Below are 16,202 nucleotides of genomic sequence, written 5' to 3'. Positions count from 1 at the left end.
ACAGGTTCCCCTCCCACCTTGCAGGCTCCTAGATCCCAGGCTCCAGCCCAAACCTGAACCTCCACACTGCCATTAGACAACCCTGGAACCCAAGCCTGAGTCAGCTGGTACAGGCCAGCCATGGGTTTTTAATCACAGCGTAAACACACCCAAAGAGTGGGACAATTCTTTGTAATACACATTTTTCATCTTGCTTATAAGCAAGACTAGAACCTACCCAGGGAGCTTTTCTTCCCAGAGTCTAGCTCTGCTCATGTCCTGCTGAACTTCTATTTGTGGTTTTCTCGTCGGGTCAGCTCCTCGGCTTGCGGATCTCCAGCTTTATCAGCTGCCAAGGAATTCTGCAAGGGGAATCTCTGCTTGTCGAGAGCCGGCTCAGTGCTACCCACACTTCAGGCAAAGTGGCGGGAATGGGGAAGAGGGAAGTGTGCCTTGGGTCATAGGGAGCCTGACATGCACCAAGGGCCAAAGCATTCTCTGGATGGCCCAAAGATTAGAGAAACACAAAGGTGGCATGTGCTAAATTCCCTCCGGTCCTGTGCCAAGCACACCTGGGTGCACCAGAGAACCTGGGCCAGATGTGTATCCTCTACAACTGCAGCTGGAACCAAACGCATCCAGTGGGCTACTACACTCACTAGCAGCCACAACCGGTGAGGCTTTTCCCGCTTGGTTATAGGTGAGCTAAAGACATTCATGAATCCATGGCCCAGAAGGGATCACCAGATCAACTAGTCTGACCTCCTGTGTAGCACAGCCCATTACAATTCACCCAGTTACCCTGTCCTGAGCCCAGGCATTTGTATTTGCATCGGCATATCGTCCAGAAAGGCATCCAGTCTGAAGATATCCAGAGATGGAGAATGCACCACTTCCCTTGGAGGCTGGCCAAATGGATAATTCCCCATCACTGTTAACAATCCGTGCCTGACTTGGAATTTGAATTCGGGTGGCTTCAGCTTCCAGCCATTGGTGCTTGTTACATTTTTCTCCACTAGATTCAAGAGCCCTGTAGTACCTGGTATTTTTCTTCTTGTGAAGGTCCTTACACATCTCAGTTCCTTCCATTTGACTCTGAAACATCAGGCGCTGACCACAACCAGAAGCAGAATACAGGACTTAATGGACCAATCATTTCATCCATCTAACCCACAAAACACGTGCCCTTAAGGCAATAGAAAAGCCTCCCTCTCTCCGCTGGACCCGTGAGTTGCCTTGTGGGACCATGACAGCCAGCAGAAGACCACCGTACTACCTTCATTACAGCCATCTGCAATTGCTCTTGGTTTCCACACGGCAACGTTACATGATGGAAGAAATGTCCCCTGGCACATACTCCTATAGTAGAAGGAGCTTTCCTGGGGAGAGAGGAGATGGGAGAAAGCCGCGCATCACTAGGGTACATGGCTGATTAAGCTAGGGTTGGGAGAGACTGGAATGACCAAACTCCATCTGTAACATTTCACATTCAGGAGGACACCATTCTATCGTTATTTGTATTGTAGTAGCCCTGGCAGCACCATGCCTCATGGATCAAGGCCCTTCTGTGGGCCGCCCCCTTCCCTTCTCCTTCCCCATCACTTTCTTCTCCTTCAGTCTTGTCACTGATGGAGATGTCTCCCCACTCTCCTCCTGTAACCTCTCCGTTCACCCCAGCAACCCCATCCCATACAGTTTCATGACCTCCCTTATCCCCACTTTCCTTCCTGTCTTTACTGCTCTCTTTCACTTTTCACTGCCTATCACTCTCATCTACTTTCTTCCCCTCACAATATAAGCATTGTCTCCCAACCATAAAACCCTGCAGAATCAGAGCAATGTAGGACTGGAAGAGACCTCGAGAGGTCGTCTAGTCCAGTTCCCTGCGCTAAGGCAGGACTATGTATTATCTAGACCATCCTTGACAGGTATTTATCTAACCTGCTCCTAAATACTCCAATGATGGAGATTCCACAACCTCCCTAGGCAATTTGTTCCGGTGCTTCACCACTCTGACTTCCTAATGTCCAACCTAAACCTCCCTTGCTGCAATTTAAGCCCTATCCTCAGAGGTTAAGGAGAACAATTTATCCTCCTCCTATTTATGTACCTTTTATGTACTTGAAGACTGTTCTCATGTCCCCCCTCAGTCTTCTCTTCAGACTAAGCAAACCCAATTTTTTCAAATCTTTCCTCACAGGTCATGTTTTCTAGACCTTTCATCATTTTGTTGCTCTCTTCTGGACTTTCGACTTTCTCTATTTAGTCCACGTCTTTCCCTAAGCATGGTGCCCAGAACTGAACACATTATTCCAGATGAGGCCTTATCAGCACAGAGCAGAACGGAAGAATGACTTCTCGTGTCTTGCTTACAAGACTCCTGCTAATACATCCGAGAGTGATGTTTGATTGTTTTGTGACAGCGCACTGTTGACTCATATTTAGCTTGTGATCCACTAAAACTCCCAGATCCCTTTCCGCAGTACTCCTTCCTTGGCAGTCATTTCCCATTTTGCATTTGTGCAACTGATCGTTCCTTCCTAAGTGGAATACTTTGCATTTGTCCTTATTGAATTTTATCCTATTTACTTCAGACCATTTCTCCAGTTTGTCCAGATCACTTTGAATTTTAATTCTGTCCTCCAAAGCGCTTGCAAACCCTCCCAGCTTGGTATCATCCGCAAACTTTATCAATGTACTCTTTATGCCATTATCTAAATCATTGATGAAGATATTGAATAGATCCAGACCCAGGACAGATCCTTCCAGTTTGACTGTGAACCACTGATAACTACTCTCTGAGTGCGGTTCTCCAACCATCTTTGACCCTGACTCCCTCCCCTATTACCTCCCTGTGACCCTCGACCCTGCCTCACTCTCATACCACCTCCCCATCTCCTTTTATCTCTAAACACATTGACTGTACTATCGACTAGAGTCACCTTGGTACTATCTACTAGAGTCCTGTCCACACCCTCCCCTGAGCCCTTCCACTCTGGTTGCTGTCCTCTCCAGCCCACTGTGCCCATCACGGTATCTAATGCTCTAAACCCTCTTTGCACCTCCCCTTTCTTAGGCTTTCTGAGAGGCAGAAACAGTTGCCACCCGCACTCCCTGCCCCACTAGCCTGATCCTCCTCTTCCCCTCCCAGGTGTCCCCCTCCCTGGCCTGACCTCCTGCCCCCTCCCTGGACCCTCAGCCCAGGGAGCCCCTCCATGTCCCCTCTCAGGAGCCCCTGTCTCCCCCACCCTGGTTCCCACTCCTTACCCCTCTTTGGTGGGGTCCTGCTTTCTGGTGCGGTAGGAAGCAGGAGCCTCAGCCGCCACATTGAGAGGTCGAGGGCCCCACACGCAGAGTGAGATCCGGGTGCCATGCTAACAGCACTTCCAGCAGCCACCTGACCTGCATGCCACAGTGGATGCAGCCACTGATGGTCCCACACGTGCACGCAGCAAGATCACAGGTTGGAGTGTGCCAAGAGTTATGAGTGAAAAAATCTCAGCACATCGCAACGAGCAACCAGCAAGGCAGGAGAAAAACTGGCCAGGCGGCTAGGGGTCTGGCTGGCCCTGACATGAATTACAGCATCCTGAGGGTAGTTCTCTCTGACACTCGGCTGTCATGGTCCCTGAGGGTTGGGTTGGGAGAGGGGGCAGTGCTGAGGTGTTGCGGCAGCTCTGTGCCATCTGTCCTGACAATCCCCTAACACCTGGGATAACCCTGGGGGCAATTTCTACCCCTTTATGTTACCAGAGAGGAAGGGAAAATGAATCTCATTGTCTCCTTTCTAACCTCTCCCCAGGTTCTCCATCGCCACGGGCAAAAGGCTTCCATCACGGTGTCTAGTCTCGGTGTGTTCTGTGGAACAACGTCCTCCGTTTCAGACGGTGCGGAAATACCTACCGGGATGGAAAGGGATGAGACATTGCACCTGCCGCCCTCTCACACCATTTATCACTCTTCTGAGCTCGGTCCAGCAGGGAAAATAAGGCCTGTCACAGCCTGCAGAGCCATGCCACAATTTACACTGGGACGGCAACAGCAAAGATGTTCGGACCCTTTAATCCTCTGCATTAGGCGTGTGCAGGGGTTGCAGCTCCAGGCAGGACCAAGGGGACAGCTTGAGGGGCAGTTAATGAGGGATCCTTTCAGTAAGAGTTGATTATCCAGCAGCCTGTACGATACAGTTGTACCCTGGGCAGTCCAGGAGGAAGGTGGGCTCTGCTAGCTAGTCACAGAGTATTTAGAATCATAGAATCATAGAATCATAGAATATCAGGGTTGGAAGGGACCTCAGGAGGTCATCTAGTCCAACCCCCTGCTCAAAAGCAGGACCCATACCCAATTAAATCATCCCAGCCAGGGCTTTGTCAAGTCTGACCTTAAAAACTTCTAAGGAAGGAGATTCCACCACCTCCCTAGGCAACGCATTCCAGTGTTTCACCACCCTCTTAGTGAAAAAGTTTTTCCTAATATCCAACCTAAACCTCCCCCACTGCAACTTGAGACCATTACTCCTTGTCCTGGCCTCTTCCACCACTGAGAATAGTCTAGAACCATCCTCTCTGGAACTACCTCTCAGGTAGTTGAAAGCAGCTATCAAATCCCCCCTCATTCTTCTCTTCTGCAGACTAAACAATCCCAGTTCCCTCAGCCTCTCCTCATAACTCATGTGTTCCAGACCCCTAATCATTTTTGTTGCCCTTCGCTGGACTCTCTCCAATTTATCCACATCCTTCTTGTAGTGTGGGGCCCAAAACTGGACACAGTACTCCAGATGAAGCCTCACCAATGTCGAATAGAGGGGGATGATCACGTCCCTCGATCTGCTCGCTATGCCCCTACTTATACATCCCAAAATGCCATTGGCCTTCTTGGCAACAAGGGCACACTGCTGGCTCATATCCAGCTTCTCGTCCACTGTCACCCCTAGGTCCTTTTCCGCAGAACTGCTGCCTAGCCATTCGGTCCCTAGTCTGTAGCTGTGCATTGGGTTCTTCCGTCCTAAGTGCAGGACCCTGCACTTATCCTTATTGAACCTCATCAGATTTCTTTTGGCCCAATCCTCCAATTTGTCTAGGTCCCCCTGTATCCTATCCCTGCCCTCCAGCATATCTACCACTCCTCCCAGTTTAGTATCATCCGCAAATTTGCTGAGAGTGCAATCCACACCATCCTCCAGATCATTTATGAAGATATTGAACAAAACCGGCCCCAGGACCGACCCCTGGGGCACTCCACTTGACACCAGCTGCCAACTAGACATGGAGCCATTGATCACTACCCGTTGAGCCCGACAATCTAGCCAACTTTCTACCCACCTTATAGTGCATTCATCCAGCCCATTCTTCCTTAACTTGCTGACAAGAATACTGTGGGAGACCGTGTCAAAAGCTTTGCTAAAGTCAAGATACAATACATCCACTGCTTTCCCTTCATCCACAGAACCAGTAATCTCATCATAGAAGGCGATTATATTAGTCAGGCATGACCTTCCCTTGGTGAATCCATGCTGACTGTTTCTGATCACTTTCCTCTCATGTAAGTGCTTCAGGATTGATTGTTTGAGGACCTGCTCCATGATTTTTCCGGGGACTGAAGTGAGGCTTACTGGCCTGTAGTTCCCAGGATCCTCCTTCTTCCCTTTTTTAAAGATTGGCACTACATTAGCCTTTTTCCAGTCATCCGGGACTTCCCCCGTTCGCCACGAGTTTTCAAAGATAATGGCCAATGGCTCTGCAATCACAGCCGCCAGTTCCTTTAGCACTCTCGGATGCAACTCGTCCGGCCCCATGGACTTGTGCACGTCCAGCTTTTCTAAATAGTCCCTAACCACCTCTTTCTCCACAGAGGGCTGGCCATCTATTCCCCATGTTGTGATGCCCAGCACAGCAGTCTGGGAGCTGACCTTGTTCGTGAAGACAGAGGCAAAAAAAGCATTGAGTACATTAGCTTTTTCCACATCCTCCGTCACTAGGTTGCCTCCCTCATTCATTAAGGGGCCCACACTTTCCTTGGCTTTCTTCTTGTTGCCAACATACCTGAAGAAACCCTTCTTGTTACTCTTAACATCTCTCGCTAGCTGCAGCTACAGGTGCGATTTGGCCCTCCTAATTTCATTCCTACATGCCCGAGCAATATTTTTATACTGTTCCCTGGTCATATGTCCAACCTTCCACTTCTTGTAAGCTTCTTTTTTATGCTTAAGATCTGCTAGGATTTCACCGTTAAGCCAAGCTGGTCGCCTGCCATACTTACTATTCTTTCGACACATCGGGATGGTTTGTCCCTGTAACCTCAACAGGGCATTTCAGGCAGCTTACGAGCATCTGTTAGTCATAATTTATTTTTACAATGTCTAATGATAGCCAACCATTAAAGACCAGTCTGATGGCTGTGGGCAGTAGTATAGATGCGATGGAGAGAGCCGGGGGAAGGAGGGTGAATCAGTAATTAGTAACTCAAAGTGTGTTTTGCTTGCTCGCTGCATGTCACAGCTTGAAACAGGTCCCCAGTCAGTCGGGTCTCTCACCCACGGAGTGAAAATTAAAGCTCTGTTTATCCTCAGAAGGGCAAAATCCATCAGAGCTGATTTCAGTGGCAGCCTAATCCCTGCCTGTTTACTGCACTTTATAAATGACTCTAGTCCTCTCTCCAAATTAACAGGGGAAAGCCTCTCATTGGTGAATCCTGATTCTTTCCAAATTCATAGCAGCAGTCGCCTTCCCAAATCTGACGGTGCAGAGTCCCAGGGCTCTTGGCATGCTGTCAGGAGTGCCCTTAATTAGCTGCCAGCTCTGCCGGCCCTGCAGTAATCGGGCCACAGGGTCTCGCTGTCCCCAGGCTATAGAGCATCTTAGCCACAACTGCTGCACACAGAGAAAATACATTTCCAGGAGGGACGGTCCTAATTAGGACAGCTCAGCCACCCAGGGCAGGGAGCTCTGGCCTCTCTGGAGGGAGCTGCACCCCGCACCCAGACTGTGGGGTCAGCATGACACTGAGCCTTCCAGAGCAGTAGGAAAAGGAGACAAAGGGACACGGGTGCTCAAAGATCCAGGAGGGGGAGTCAAGGATATCAAGGAGAAAAGCATTGTTTGGGGAGCTGGGGGGAGAAGGCAGGCAGCGCCTGACAGGTATGTTCTTAGTGCAGCCCAAGGGTTCAGCTGCCCTCATTTCATGAGTGTAAGTGGGTCCAAAGTGGCAGGCTGGCCGCGCCATGGCCTGGAAGCTTCAGTCTATAAATGGTGTGCCAGCCAGGGGTGAAAGTAAGTCGAGTGACTTACCGGTACTCTGGGGCCAGCTTTGGCCCCCGGAATGGGGCGGGGCCTAGGGCGGAAGGGACGGGGTTGAGGGGGTCAGAGCCAGCCCCAGCCCACCCTGTAAGGTAAGTGCCCCCCCCCACCGGGGTAGCAGCAGCAGCCTGGGGCTCCGGGGGCTATTTAAAGGGCCCGGGGCTCCCCTCTTCTACCGCCCTGCCCTTTAAATAGCCGCCGGAGCCCTGGAGTAGCGGCGGCGGGGCCCCAGTGGCTCTTTAAAGGGCCCAAGCAGTAGAAGCAGGGGAGCCCCAGGCCCTTTAAATAGCTGCCGGAGCCCTGCAGCCGCTACCCCAGGGCTCCAGCAGCGGGGCTCTGGAGGCAATTTAAAGAGCCTGGGGCTCCAGGCACTGCTGGGAGCCCCAGGCCCTTTAAATTGCCCCCTGGGGAAGCTGGGCTGCCCCAGTACGGAGCACCGGCTCTTACCGGTACGCCGTACCGGGGTGTACCGGCTTACTTTCACCTCTGGTGCCAGCCCTCCCCTCCTCCCACTCTAACAATGTACCTCTGAAAGGGCAGGTTAGCACCAGCGCCCTGCATTAAGAACACCAGGAAAGAGACTAGAAAAGAATATAAACAATGAAACACAAAGAATGGAATGACTAAGGAAGTATGGGCTGGATGAATGCACTACAAGGTGGGTAGAAAGCTGGCTAGATTGTCGGGCTCAACGGGTAGTGATCAATGGCTCCATATCTAGTTGGCAGCCGGTATCAAGTGGAGTACCCCAAGGGTCGGTCCTGGGGCCGGTTTTGTTCAATATCTTCATAAATGATCTGGAGGATGGTGTGGATTGCACTCTCAGCAAATTTGCAGATGATACTAAACTGGGAGGAGTGGTAGATACGCTGGAGGGGAGGGATAGGATACAGAAAGACCTAGACAAATTGGAGGATTGGGCCAAAAGAAATCTGATGAGGTTCAATAAGGATAAGTGCAGGGTCCTGCACTTAGGACGGAAGAACCCAATGCACAGCTACAGACTAGGGACCGAATGGCTAGGCAGCAGTTCTGCGGAAAAGGACCTAGGGGTGACAGTGGACGAGAAGCTGGATATGAGTCAGCAGTGTGCCCTTGTTGCCAAGAAGGCCAATGGCATTTTGGGATGTATAAGTAGGGGCATAGCGAGCAGATCGAGGGATGTGATCATTCCCCTCTATTCGACATTGGTGAGGCCTCATCTGGAGTACTGTGTCCAGTTTTGGGCCCCACACTTCAAGAAGGATGTGGATAAATTGGAGAGAGTCCAGCGAAGGGCAACAAAAATGATTAGGGGTCTAGAACACATGAGTTATGAGGAGAGGCTGAGGGAGCTGGGATTGTTTAGCCTGCAGAAGAGAAGAATGAGGGGGATTTGATAGCTGCTTTCAACTACCTGAAAGGGGGTTCCAAAGAGGATGGCTCTAGACTGTTCTCAATGGTAGCAGATGACAGAACGAGGAGTAATGGTCTCAAGTTGCAGTGGGGGAGGTTTAGATTGGATATTAGGAAAAACTTTTTCACTAGGAGGGTGGTGAAACACTGGAATGCGTTACCTAGGGAGGTGGTAGAATCTCCTTCCTTAGAGGTTTTTAAGGTCAGGCTTGACAAAGCCCTGGCTGGGATGATTTAACTGGGAATTGGTCCTGCTTTGAGCAGGGGGTTGGACTGGATGACCTTCTGGGGTCCCTTCCAACCCTGATATTCTATGATTCTATGATTCTATGATTCTATGACTTTGCAGCCACTTCAAAGCCTGACCAGGGAAAATATTGCTTCTCCCTGCAGCCGTGGCCATGCAGCACCGATTCCGGCCTTCTTGCCGAAATCCACGGGAAGGCCTGCCTAGCCCCAGCAGTACTGGTGGCAGAGCCTGGCGCCCCTCAGGCAGTGCAGCAGAGTTGGGCTGTGGGGGAAACGCATTGCACACTCAGCCTGAGAAAACACCTCCCGCAGCATAGGACAGCTTTCCAATATTACAAATAGCCACTTGTCAAGATGCTCCAGCATGCTGGGCCACATTCTTAAGGCTATCTTGGGAGGTGGGCTACCCAAAAGAGATTGCGAGGCCTCCCACTGCACTCCTGCATGGCCTCCCCAGCCCTTGGCTGGAGGCATGCAGGGACAAGCTCACTCCCTCGCAAAGCAGGTGGGCAGGAGGGGCGGGGAGTGGGTATACCTTTGGCTCCACCCCACAATGTAACAGCCAGCAGAAAGGGGCTGGCATGGAAGGCTCAGCAGATAAGTACCCCTAAAACAACAGGAAAACATCAATGTGCCGACCCTTGCACAGGGCAAGAGGAAAAACACAATGTAGCCCTGAACGTCTGGTTCACAATTCGCATGCGGGGAGGGATTGCTCAGTGGTTTGAGCATTGGCCTGCTAAACCCAGGGTTGTGAGTTCAATCCTTGAGGGGGCCATTTAGGGATCTGGGGCAAAAATTGGGGATTGGTCCTGGTTTGAGCAAGGTGGTTGGACTAGATGACCTGCTGAGGTCCCTTCTAACCCTGATAGTCTATGATTTAAAGGTTTGATTGAATCTGCCATCTTTCAGTTGCAAGATATACATCATAATGTATGAACTGCATATGCAAGGGATGGTTTAGCAAATCCTTATCAGAGATACTTATCTGAGCTGTAACCAATTTGTTTTTTTTAACGGTGTTTTTTTATTCCTTCCTCCATAGCCAACAAATGCAGAACCCTGAATCAGTCGGTTATGTAAATGTTTCCAATTGATTGAAAAAGTGGGTCATGTGTTAGCCAAATGCTCCTGGCTTTAAGACTTATCAGCGTTATTAAATTAAACACGCTTCATGCTTCAATGAGCAGCAAAGCTACACTGGCCTTTTCTTAATCATTCTGGTGAAAGGTAAGTCTTTATATCTGAGTTCATAAACTCCCTGAAAAACGTGGGGGATAGTACAGCCGAGGCAATGACTTCATCTATCTGCCTTTCGCCATTTGGGAATTATCCCCAGAGACAAAGGGCTTAAAAACAATTTTCCCAACACGCTATTTTGTGTGATTCCGAACAATGCGTTCTATGTCCTGCCCAAAAAGAGCGAGAGGCATTTAAAGCTCCTCCTCTTCAGTGGCCATCATCTTCTGCTTATTTCAAAGAAGCCTTGAAATTGCTTCTTTGTCTTTCTGCTTGAAGGCCCCAAAGATACCATTACGTCCAGTCCAGTGGATCAAAAAGATAAGGGGCCAGATTCAGACCCGGGTAAGCAGGTACACCTCCACTGACGTCAATGGCATTGCATCGGCTTACAGAGGGGCAAAATCCAGCCCAAAGACTGAAGAGCCATATCTAGCTGAAGTTTTCCTCTGCTGTAGATTGGCTATGAAAGTTCTGCGGGCCCATCAGTCACAAAGGCTCATTCCTGTTGGAGGCACTGTTCCTTGGCTCCTTGGCACCCTGAACCACCTAATTCCCCAATAAACGAATTTCTGAGTGTGCTGGGAATGAGCTCCTTCCTACAATGGCCAACCGTAGATTGGGATTTTCCCCAGCTGACTGAACACTGGGCACCAGAGAGGGCTCTCCTGGGGCAAGTATCCAGCATCCACCAATGAGAATATGGAGCACTCCTGCGGGGAGGAGGGAAAGGCCCTGGCAGTGCCCCCATGTCCTGCTGGTTGGGTCCGGTGTGAGCCACAATCCATCGCTGTGGGGCAGGGATGCTGGAAGCAATCTGGGGCAGTGCTTTCACACGCATGAGGAGCCCTTAGTTCCACCAGAGCACCGCATGTGGGAGCTTCCTTACTAAAAATGATTACAACCTTGCAGTCCAGGGTGTGGTTCCTCCCTCTGCCAATGACACAGACAAAACATAAGGAACCTTTTCATGCATTTTAAAATAAAGCCACATTTTTTTTTTTTGCTTTTACTTGGCATGTTCCCGGCATGCATTTCTCTAGTGAGCAGCAAATATGGCCCCTGGCAGAGAGCTGGGCACACTTTTCTTCTTCTTGTCGAAGAATATCCATGTTTTAAATCCATTTCTTGTTTTTCAGATAGAAAAACTGCCAAAAGGAGGTGTTCTTTTAAAAACATATACAGAAGACCACCCTGTGAAAAGCTGATCAGCAAAGTGACATAGCAGAAGGAAAAGAGGGGAGAACAGAGAAAACCAAACAGTGAAAGCATTTCCCCTCCCCCTTCTCTCTGCACTTTCATTGCAACTTTGGATTGACTGGCTTCATTAGAGGTGGGATTTCTTTGGGTGATTTTTTTAAATTTTTGATTATTTCAAAATTTCAAAAATCATGTTTGGAAATAAAACATGACAAACAAAGGTTTCCGAGGGGGAGCCGTGTTGGTTTGTATCAGCAAAAACAATAAGGAGTCCTTGTGGCACCTTAGAGACTAACACATTTATTTGGGCATAAGCTAGAACCCACTTCATCAGATGCATGGAGTGGAAAATACAGGTATATATATATACATAGTACAGGAAAAGATGGGAGTTGCCTTACTAAGTGAGGAGTCAGTGCTAACGAGACAATTCAATTAACAGGGAGGGAAAATCACTTTTGTAGTAGTAATGAGGGTAGCCCATTCCAGGCTGCTGACAAGAAGGTGTGAGTAACAGTAGGGGGAAATTAGTATTGGGGAAATTAGTTTTTGTAAAGAAACATTCTATTAAAAGAATTATAAATATAAGTAAATTACATTAAAAATCAATTGAAACGAAAGTGAAAACCTACTCTGATATAAAACCAAACCAATGTTCAGGATTCCCCCCCACCCTCTCCATTGGGAAGACACAGGGGACAGAAGGAGGCGCGAAATGAAGCATTTTGATCTGCGCTCCACAAAACATCATTCTGTTTGGTTCACATGTCAGAGTGCAACAAAGCTACCGTGTCTAGTACAGGAACAAGATATACATTGGAAGGGAGCAGAGAGCGTCTGATTGGTACAATTTCCCCCCCTAATTTGGAGAAGTAGTTTCCTGTTGGGCACAGATGTGTCTATTTGCATAGTCAGCTGAATGGCAAAGTGAAGGCAGGGTTCTGAGTCATGCTACGGGTGCCTGAATCTGCATTGGTCACTGCCCGGGTTTAGCCTTAGCCTGCACTGAACACCATCTTTATTTTGGAGCACAAAGGCTTGACAGCAACCTGACTCGGAAAGGGCATTGCCTATTTTAACTGCAGCTGGTTGCAGATTTCTCCTTGAAAAGGGTTTTATGATTTTTGGATTGTTACTTTTAAAAAATGCTTGTTAGAACCACGTGGGTTTTTTTTATGAAAAATGTTTGTGTGGTTCAAAATTTTCTAATGTTTGATTAAATGATTCCAGGCCATTTTCTGTGCGTTGGCTTCAACTCATTTAAACGAACATTTGGAAAATCTACACACACAAAAAATCAAATGAAATGAAAATTGTTTTGTTTCCTTCAAAATTGTGAAAGCAAATGGCCATTCTGTGTTACCAGCTCTAATTTTAAGTACATCTCTATTGAAGTCGAGGAGATTATTAGTGACTCCAGTGGGCTTTGGATCAGGCCCTTAAGCTGGGACCATCCCTGCAGTCTGTGACCTTCTACCACAGGAAATTACATGAGTCCAGGAGGGCTGTTAATGTGAGCAAGGTTTTGCAGGGCTGGACACTGTGTTTGAGGCTTGCCTCGATTGCTCCAGCACCTTGGCTAGCAAAACCAGCATTAGGGCCACATTTCCAGCATTCAGAGTGCAGCCACTAGGAGACTGCGGAGAGCCCTCTAGGCGAGCGTGTCTTGCTCTTGTGTTTGATCTTTTGTCAAACACTTATAAAGGCTCTGCATGGAAGTGCTGAACAGATTCGGTACCTACCAGCACTCTCCCATGCTCCCTATATGTACAACTGCACCAGCCCATCTCCTTTGGCACGCTCATTTTGAGTCACTGGGTGCATTAGTTGCACGCTAGCAAATCCTCGGACATCTCAGGCCTTAAAAATGAAATGAAACACACAGTGTAAGTCAGGACGCAATGAGTCCTCAGGCTTCAAACCCAACTGAACCAATTTGGAGCCCTGTTGTACTCTTGAGATACCCTGCAGAACGTGGTCCTCTGCACACCCACGATAGTGGAGTTCGGTGCAGGCTGCTGTAGCCAGCCCCTGCCCCAGAAGCACATCGTGTGCTAACACCATACAGAAGGTAAACGCACAGTGCAGGGCAGGCCTGGACCTCAGCTTACATCACTACATTACTGAAGAGAGGAGTGCTGGCTGCCATCGGTTCCCATACAGCTTTGGGAGAAAGGCTGCCATTTAGTTTTCATAGAATCATAGAATCATAGAATATCAGGGTTGGAAGGGACCCCAGAAGGTCATCTAGTCCAACCCCCCGCTCGAAGCAGGACCAATTCCCAGTTAAATCATCCCAGCCAGGGCTTTGTCAAGCCTGACCTTAAAAACCTCTAAGGAAGGAGATTCTACCACCTCCCTAGGTAACGCATTCCAGTGTTTCACCACCCTCTTAGTGAAAAAGTTTTTCCTAATATCCAACCTAAACCTCCCCCACTGCAACTTGAGACCATTACTCCTCGTTCTGTCATCTGCTACCATTGAGAACAGTCTAGAGCCATCCTCTTTGGAACCCCCTTTCAGGTAGTTGAAAGCAGCTATCAAATCCCCCCTCATTCTTCTCTTCTGCAGGCTAAACAATCCCAGCTCCCTCAGCCTCTCCTCATAACTCATGTGTTCCAGACCCCTAATCATTTTTGTTGCCCTTCGCTGGACTCTCTCCAATTTATCCACATCCTTCTTGTAGTGTGGGGCCCAAAACTGGACACAGTACTCCAGATGAGGCCTCACCAATGTCAAATAGAGGGGAACGATCACGTCCCTCGATCTGCTCGCTATGCCCCTACTTATACATCCCAAAATGCCATTGGCCTTCTTGGCAACAAGGGCACACTGCTGACTCATATCCAGCTTCTCGTCCACTGTCACCCCTAGGTCCTTTTCCGCAGAACTGCTGCCTAGCCATTCAGTCCCTAGTCTGTAGCTGTGCATTGGGTTCTTCCGTCCTATGTGCAGTAGTTTTTCAGAATTAGAGCTATTTTAACCTGTTGTTACAGCGGATGGTGGCTTTGTGTTATTCCCCCCCCACACACACACATACTCCCTCCTCCAGCCACACGCTGTCATGCTTCGGCCATACCCCTAGCCACAGTTTGCAGGCAGCACTCCCTCTCCGTGCACATCTGGTACTGCTGTTTCCGGGCATGATCCTCCCACGCCCAGCCCCAGGTGGGGCACCCCTAGCCACCCCACCCTCCCCGCACAGCACAGGCTCTCATTGGCCTTTCCCTGCCCCGGGGCGCCAGGCCCCACTCACGTCCCAAAGCCATGACTTCTACTTATCACCCTCAGTCCTAGCCTTACCCCACACCTGCTGTGGCTCCAGCTGCCACGTCCCTGTCCCTGTCAGCCACAGACCTAGCCCCATCCCCTGGCCATCCCCAGGCCTAAAGTTATGTTTAAAACTTCACCCAGGCACCAGGCCTATCCCAGGCCTTGGTGTGCACTGTTGTTAGCCTGGGGAGCTCTGACAGAGCCCCTTGGACAAAGATGGGTAGGTCCCCCATGATATACCAGGGTACAGGTATATCATAGCACTCATTAGTCTGGATTGTACCCCGGTAAGTCACATGTCCCCATCGCTGCCTCTCCACCAGCAGCTCAGCTTGGCCAGCTCTCTTTCGAAAGCCCTCCACAGGGTCCCAGGAAAGGGGGGAGTGCCGACCCAGGAGGGGACTAGCCTCGCCACCACTATTTCTAGTGGGGAACGGGACATCCGTGCATGGACCACAGCCCTGAGATCAGAAGTAGACCCCATCAGTTCGTGCAGGTACGACTGTGCAAGACTTGGCCTGTAGTTTCCTTTCCACCTACGTGCAGCCCCCATTAAGTCACAGCGGCGTCACATTCTGCAGAGGAATAGATTCACCACCCTGCTCCCACGCGCTGCGGGGTGAGGAGCAGAGCGCGGGAGACGATGGCAAGAGGCCCGATAGAGAGATGCAGTCAGTTTATGTTGGCCCATCAAACCGAATCCCAGGAAGGGAGCGAGCTGACTTATCACACCATGGAGAAGGCACTGCATGGCGCTCTGAAAGCACCTTCCTCCTTTGGAACCAGGCAGCTGGAAGAAGAGCATGGACCCCAGAGCCAAGGCCGCGGCATGGGTGCTCTGCATGTTTGGTCCTTTATCTCCTATATGTCAGGGGAGCTGCGGGTCTCAGGGTCTGAACCTCTGCTCCTTCTTTGGTGAGACAACCCCCCTGCCCCAATGGAATAATTTGGAGAAAACATGACAATGGTAATCTCATGGAGTTTTCCTCAGCCGGGGCCCCTGCCACAGGAGGCTACAGTCTGCCCCAGAGCTGTGAGAAGCAGAAGCCAGGAGTTCTGAACCCTACTTGCCCACACTTACCACTGGACGACACTACCTCCCGGAACAAGCATGGTCCATTGATTCATTCAGCTGCAGAGTTTGGAGGAGTTTATATTGAAAGCACACACTGAGCTGGATTAACTAGGTCTGACGGTCCTTGTCAGGGTGCATTGTCGGGTGAAACCAGTGAGGTGAAAAGAATCCCTCAGCATTACCGCTCCCTTCTTGTCGGCAAGCAGAGCTGAGAGACATTTCTTTCCTCAGATCCTTCTTTGTGGGAATAAAGTCATCCACTGCGGTGCAGAGATTTGTGAAAATATCAATAAAAATCCCAGTTCATTACCATTGCAGTGAGCTGACAACATTTTTCAGACCTGTACAGTGCTCAAAATCTTGCTCATTTCCTCAGATCCAAAGCAGAAATACTTTCTCATGATTAGAACTAGAATAGGTCAGAAAATGGAAGGTTTTTATGTGAAAAATTTCAGGTTCTTGTCAAAAAATCAAAAAATGAAAATTTTTAGAAGAAA

The 16,202-nt window shown here is 49.4% G+C and overlaps 1 protein-coding gene across 1 annotated transcript in view; it reads right to left on the bottom strand.

Moving 5' to 3' along the window:
* The window catches only part of PCBP3 (poly(rC) binding protein 3), an 80,095-nt gene extending 64,135 nt beyond the window's left edge, over positions 1-15,960 (bottom strand). Inside the window, exon 1 of the mRNA XM_048869359.2 lies at positions 15,712-15,960. The gene's annotated coding sequence lies outside the window, so the exon portion shown is untranslated. The remainder of the gene's footprint in view (positions 1-15,711) is intronic.
* Between the last annotated feature and the right edge of the window lie 242 nt (positions 15,961-16,202).

Source organism: Caretta caretta, chromosome 11, assembly GCF_965140235.1.
Source record: "Caretta caretta isolate rCarCar2 chromosome 11, rCarCar1.hap1, whole genome shotgun sequence".
NCBI classification, from domain to species: domain Eukaryota; kingdom Metazoa; phylum Chordata; order Testudines; family Cheloniidae; genus Caretta; species Caretta caretta.
Note: the sequence above shows the minus strand (reverse complement) of the source record. Positions and strands in the feature narration are given on the sequence as shown.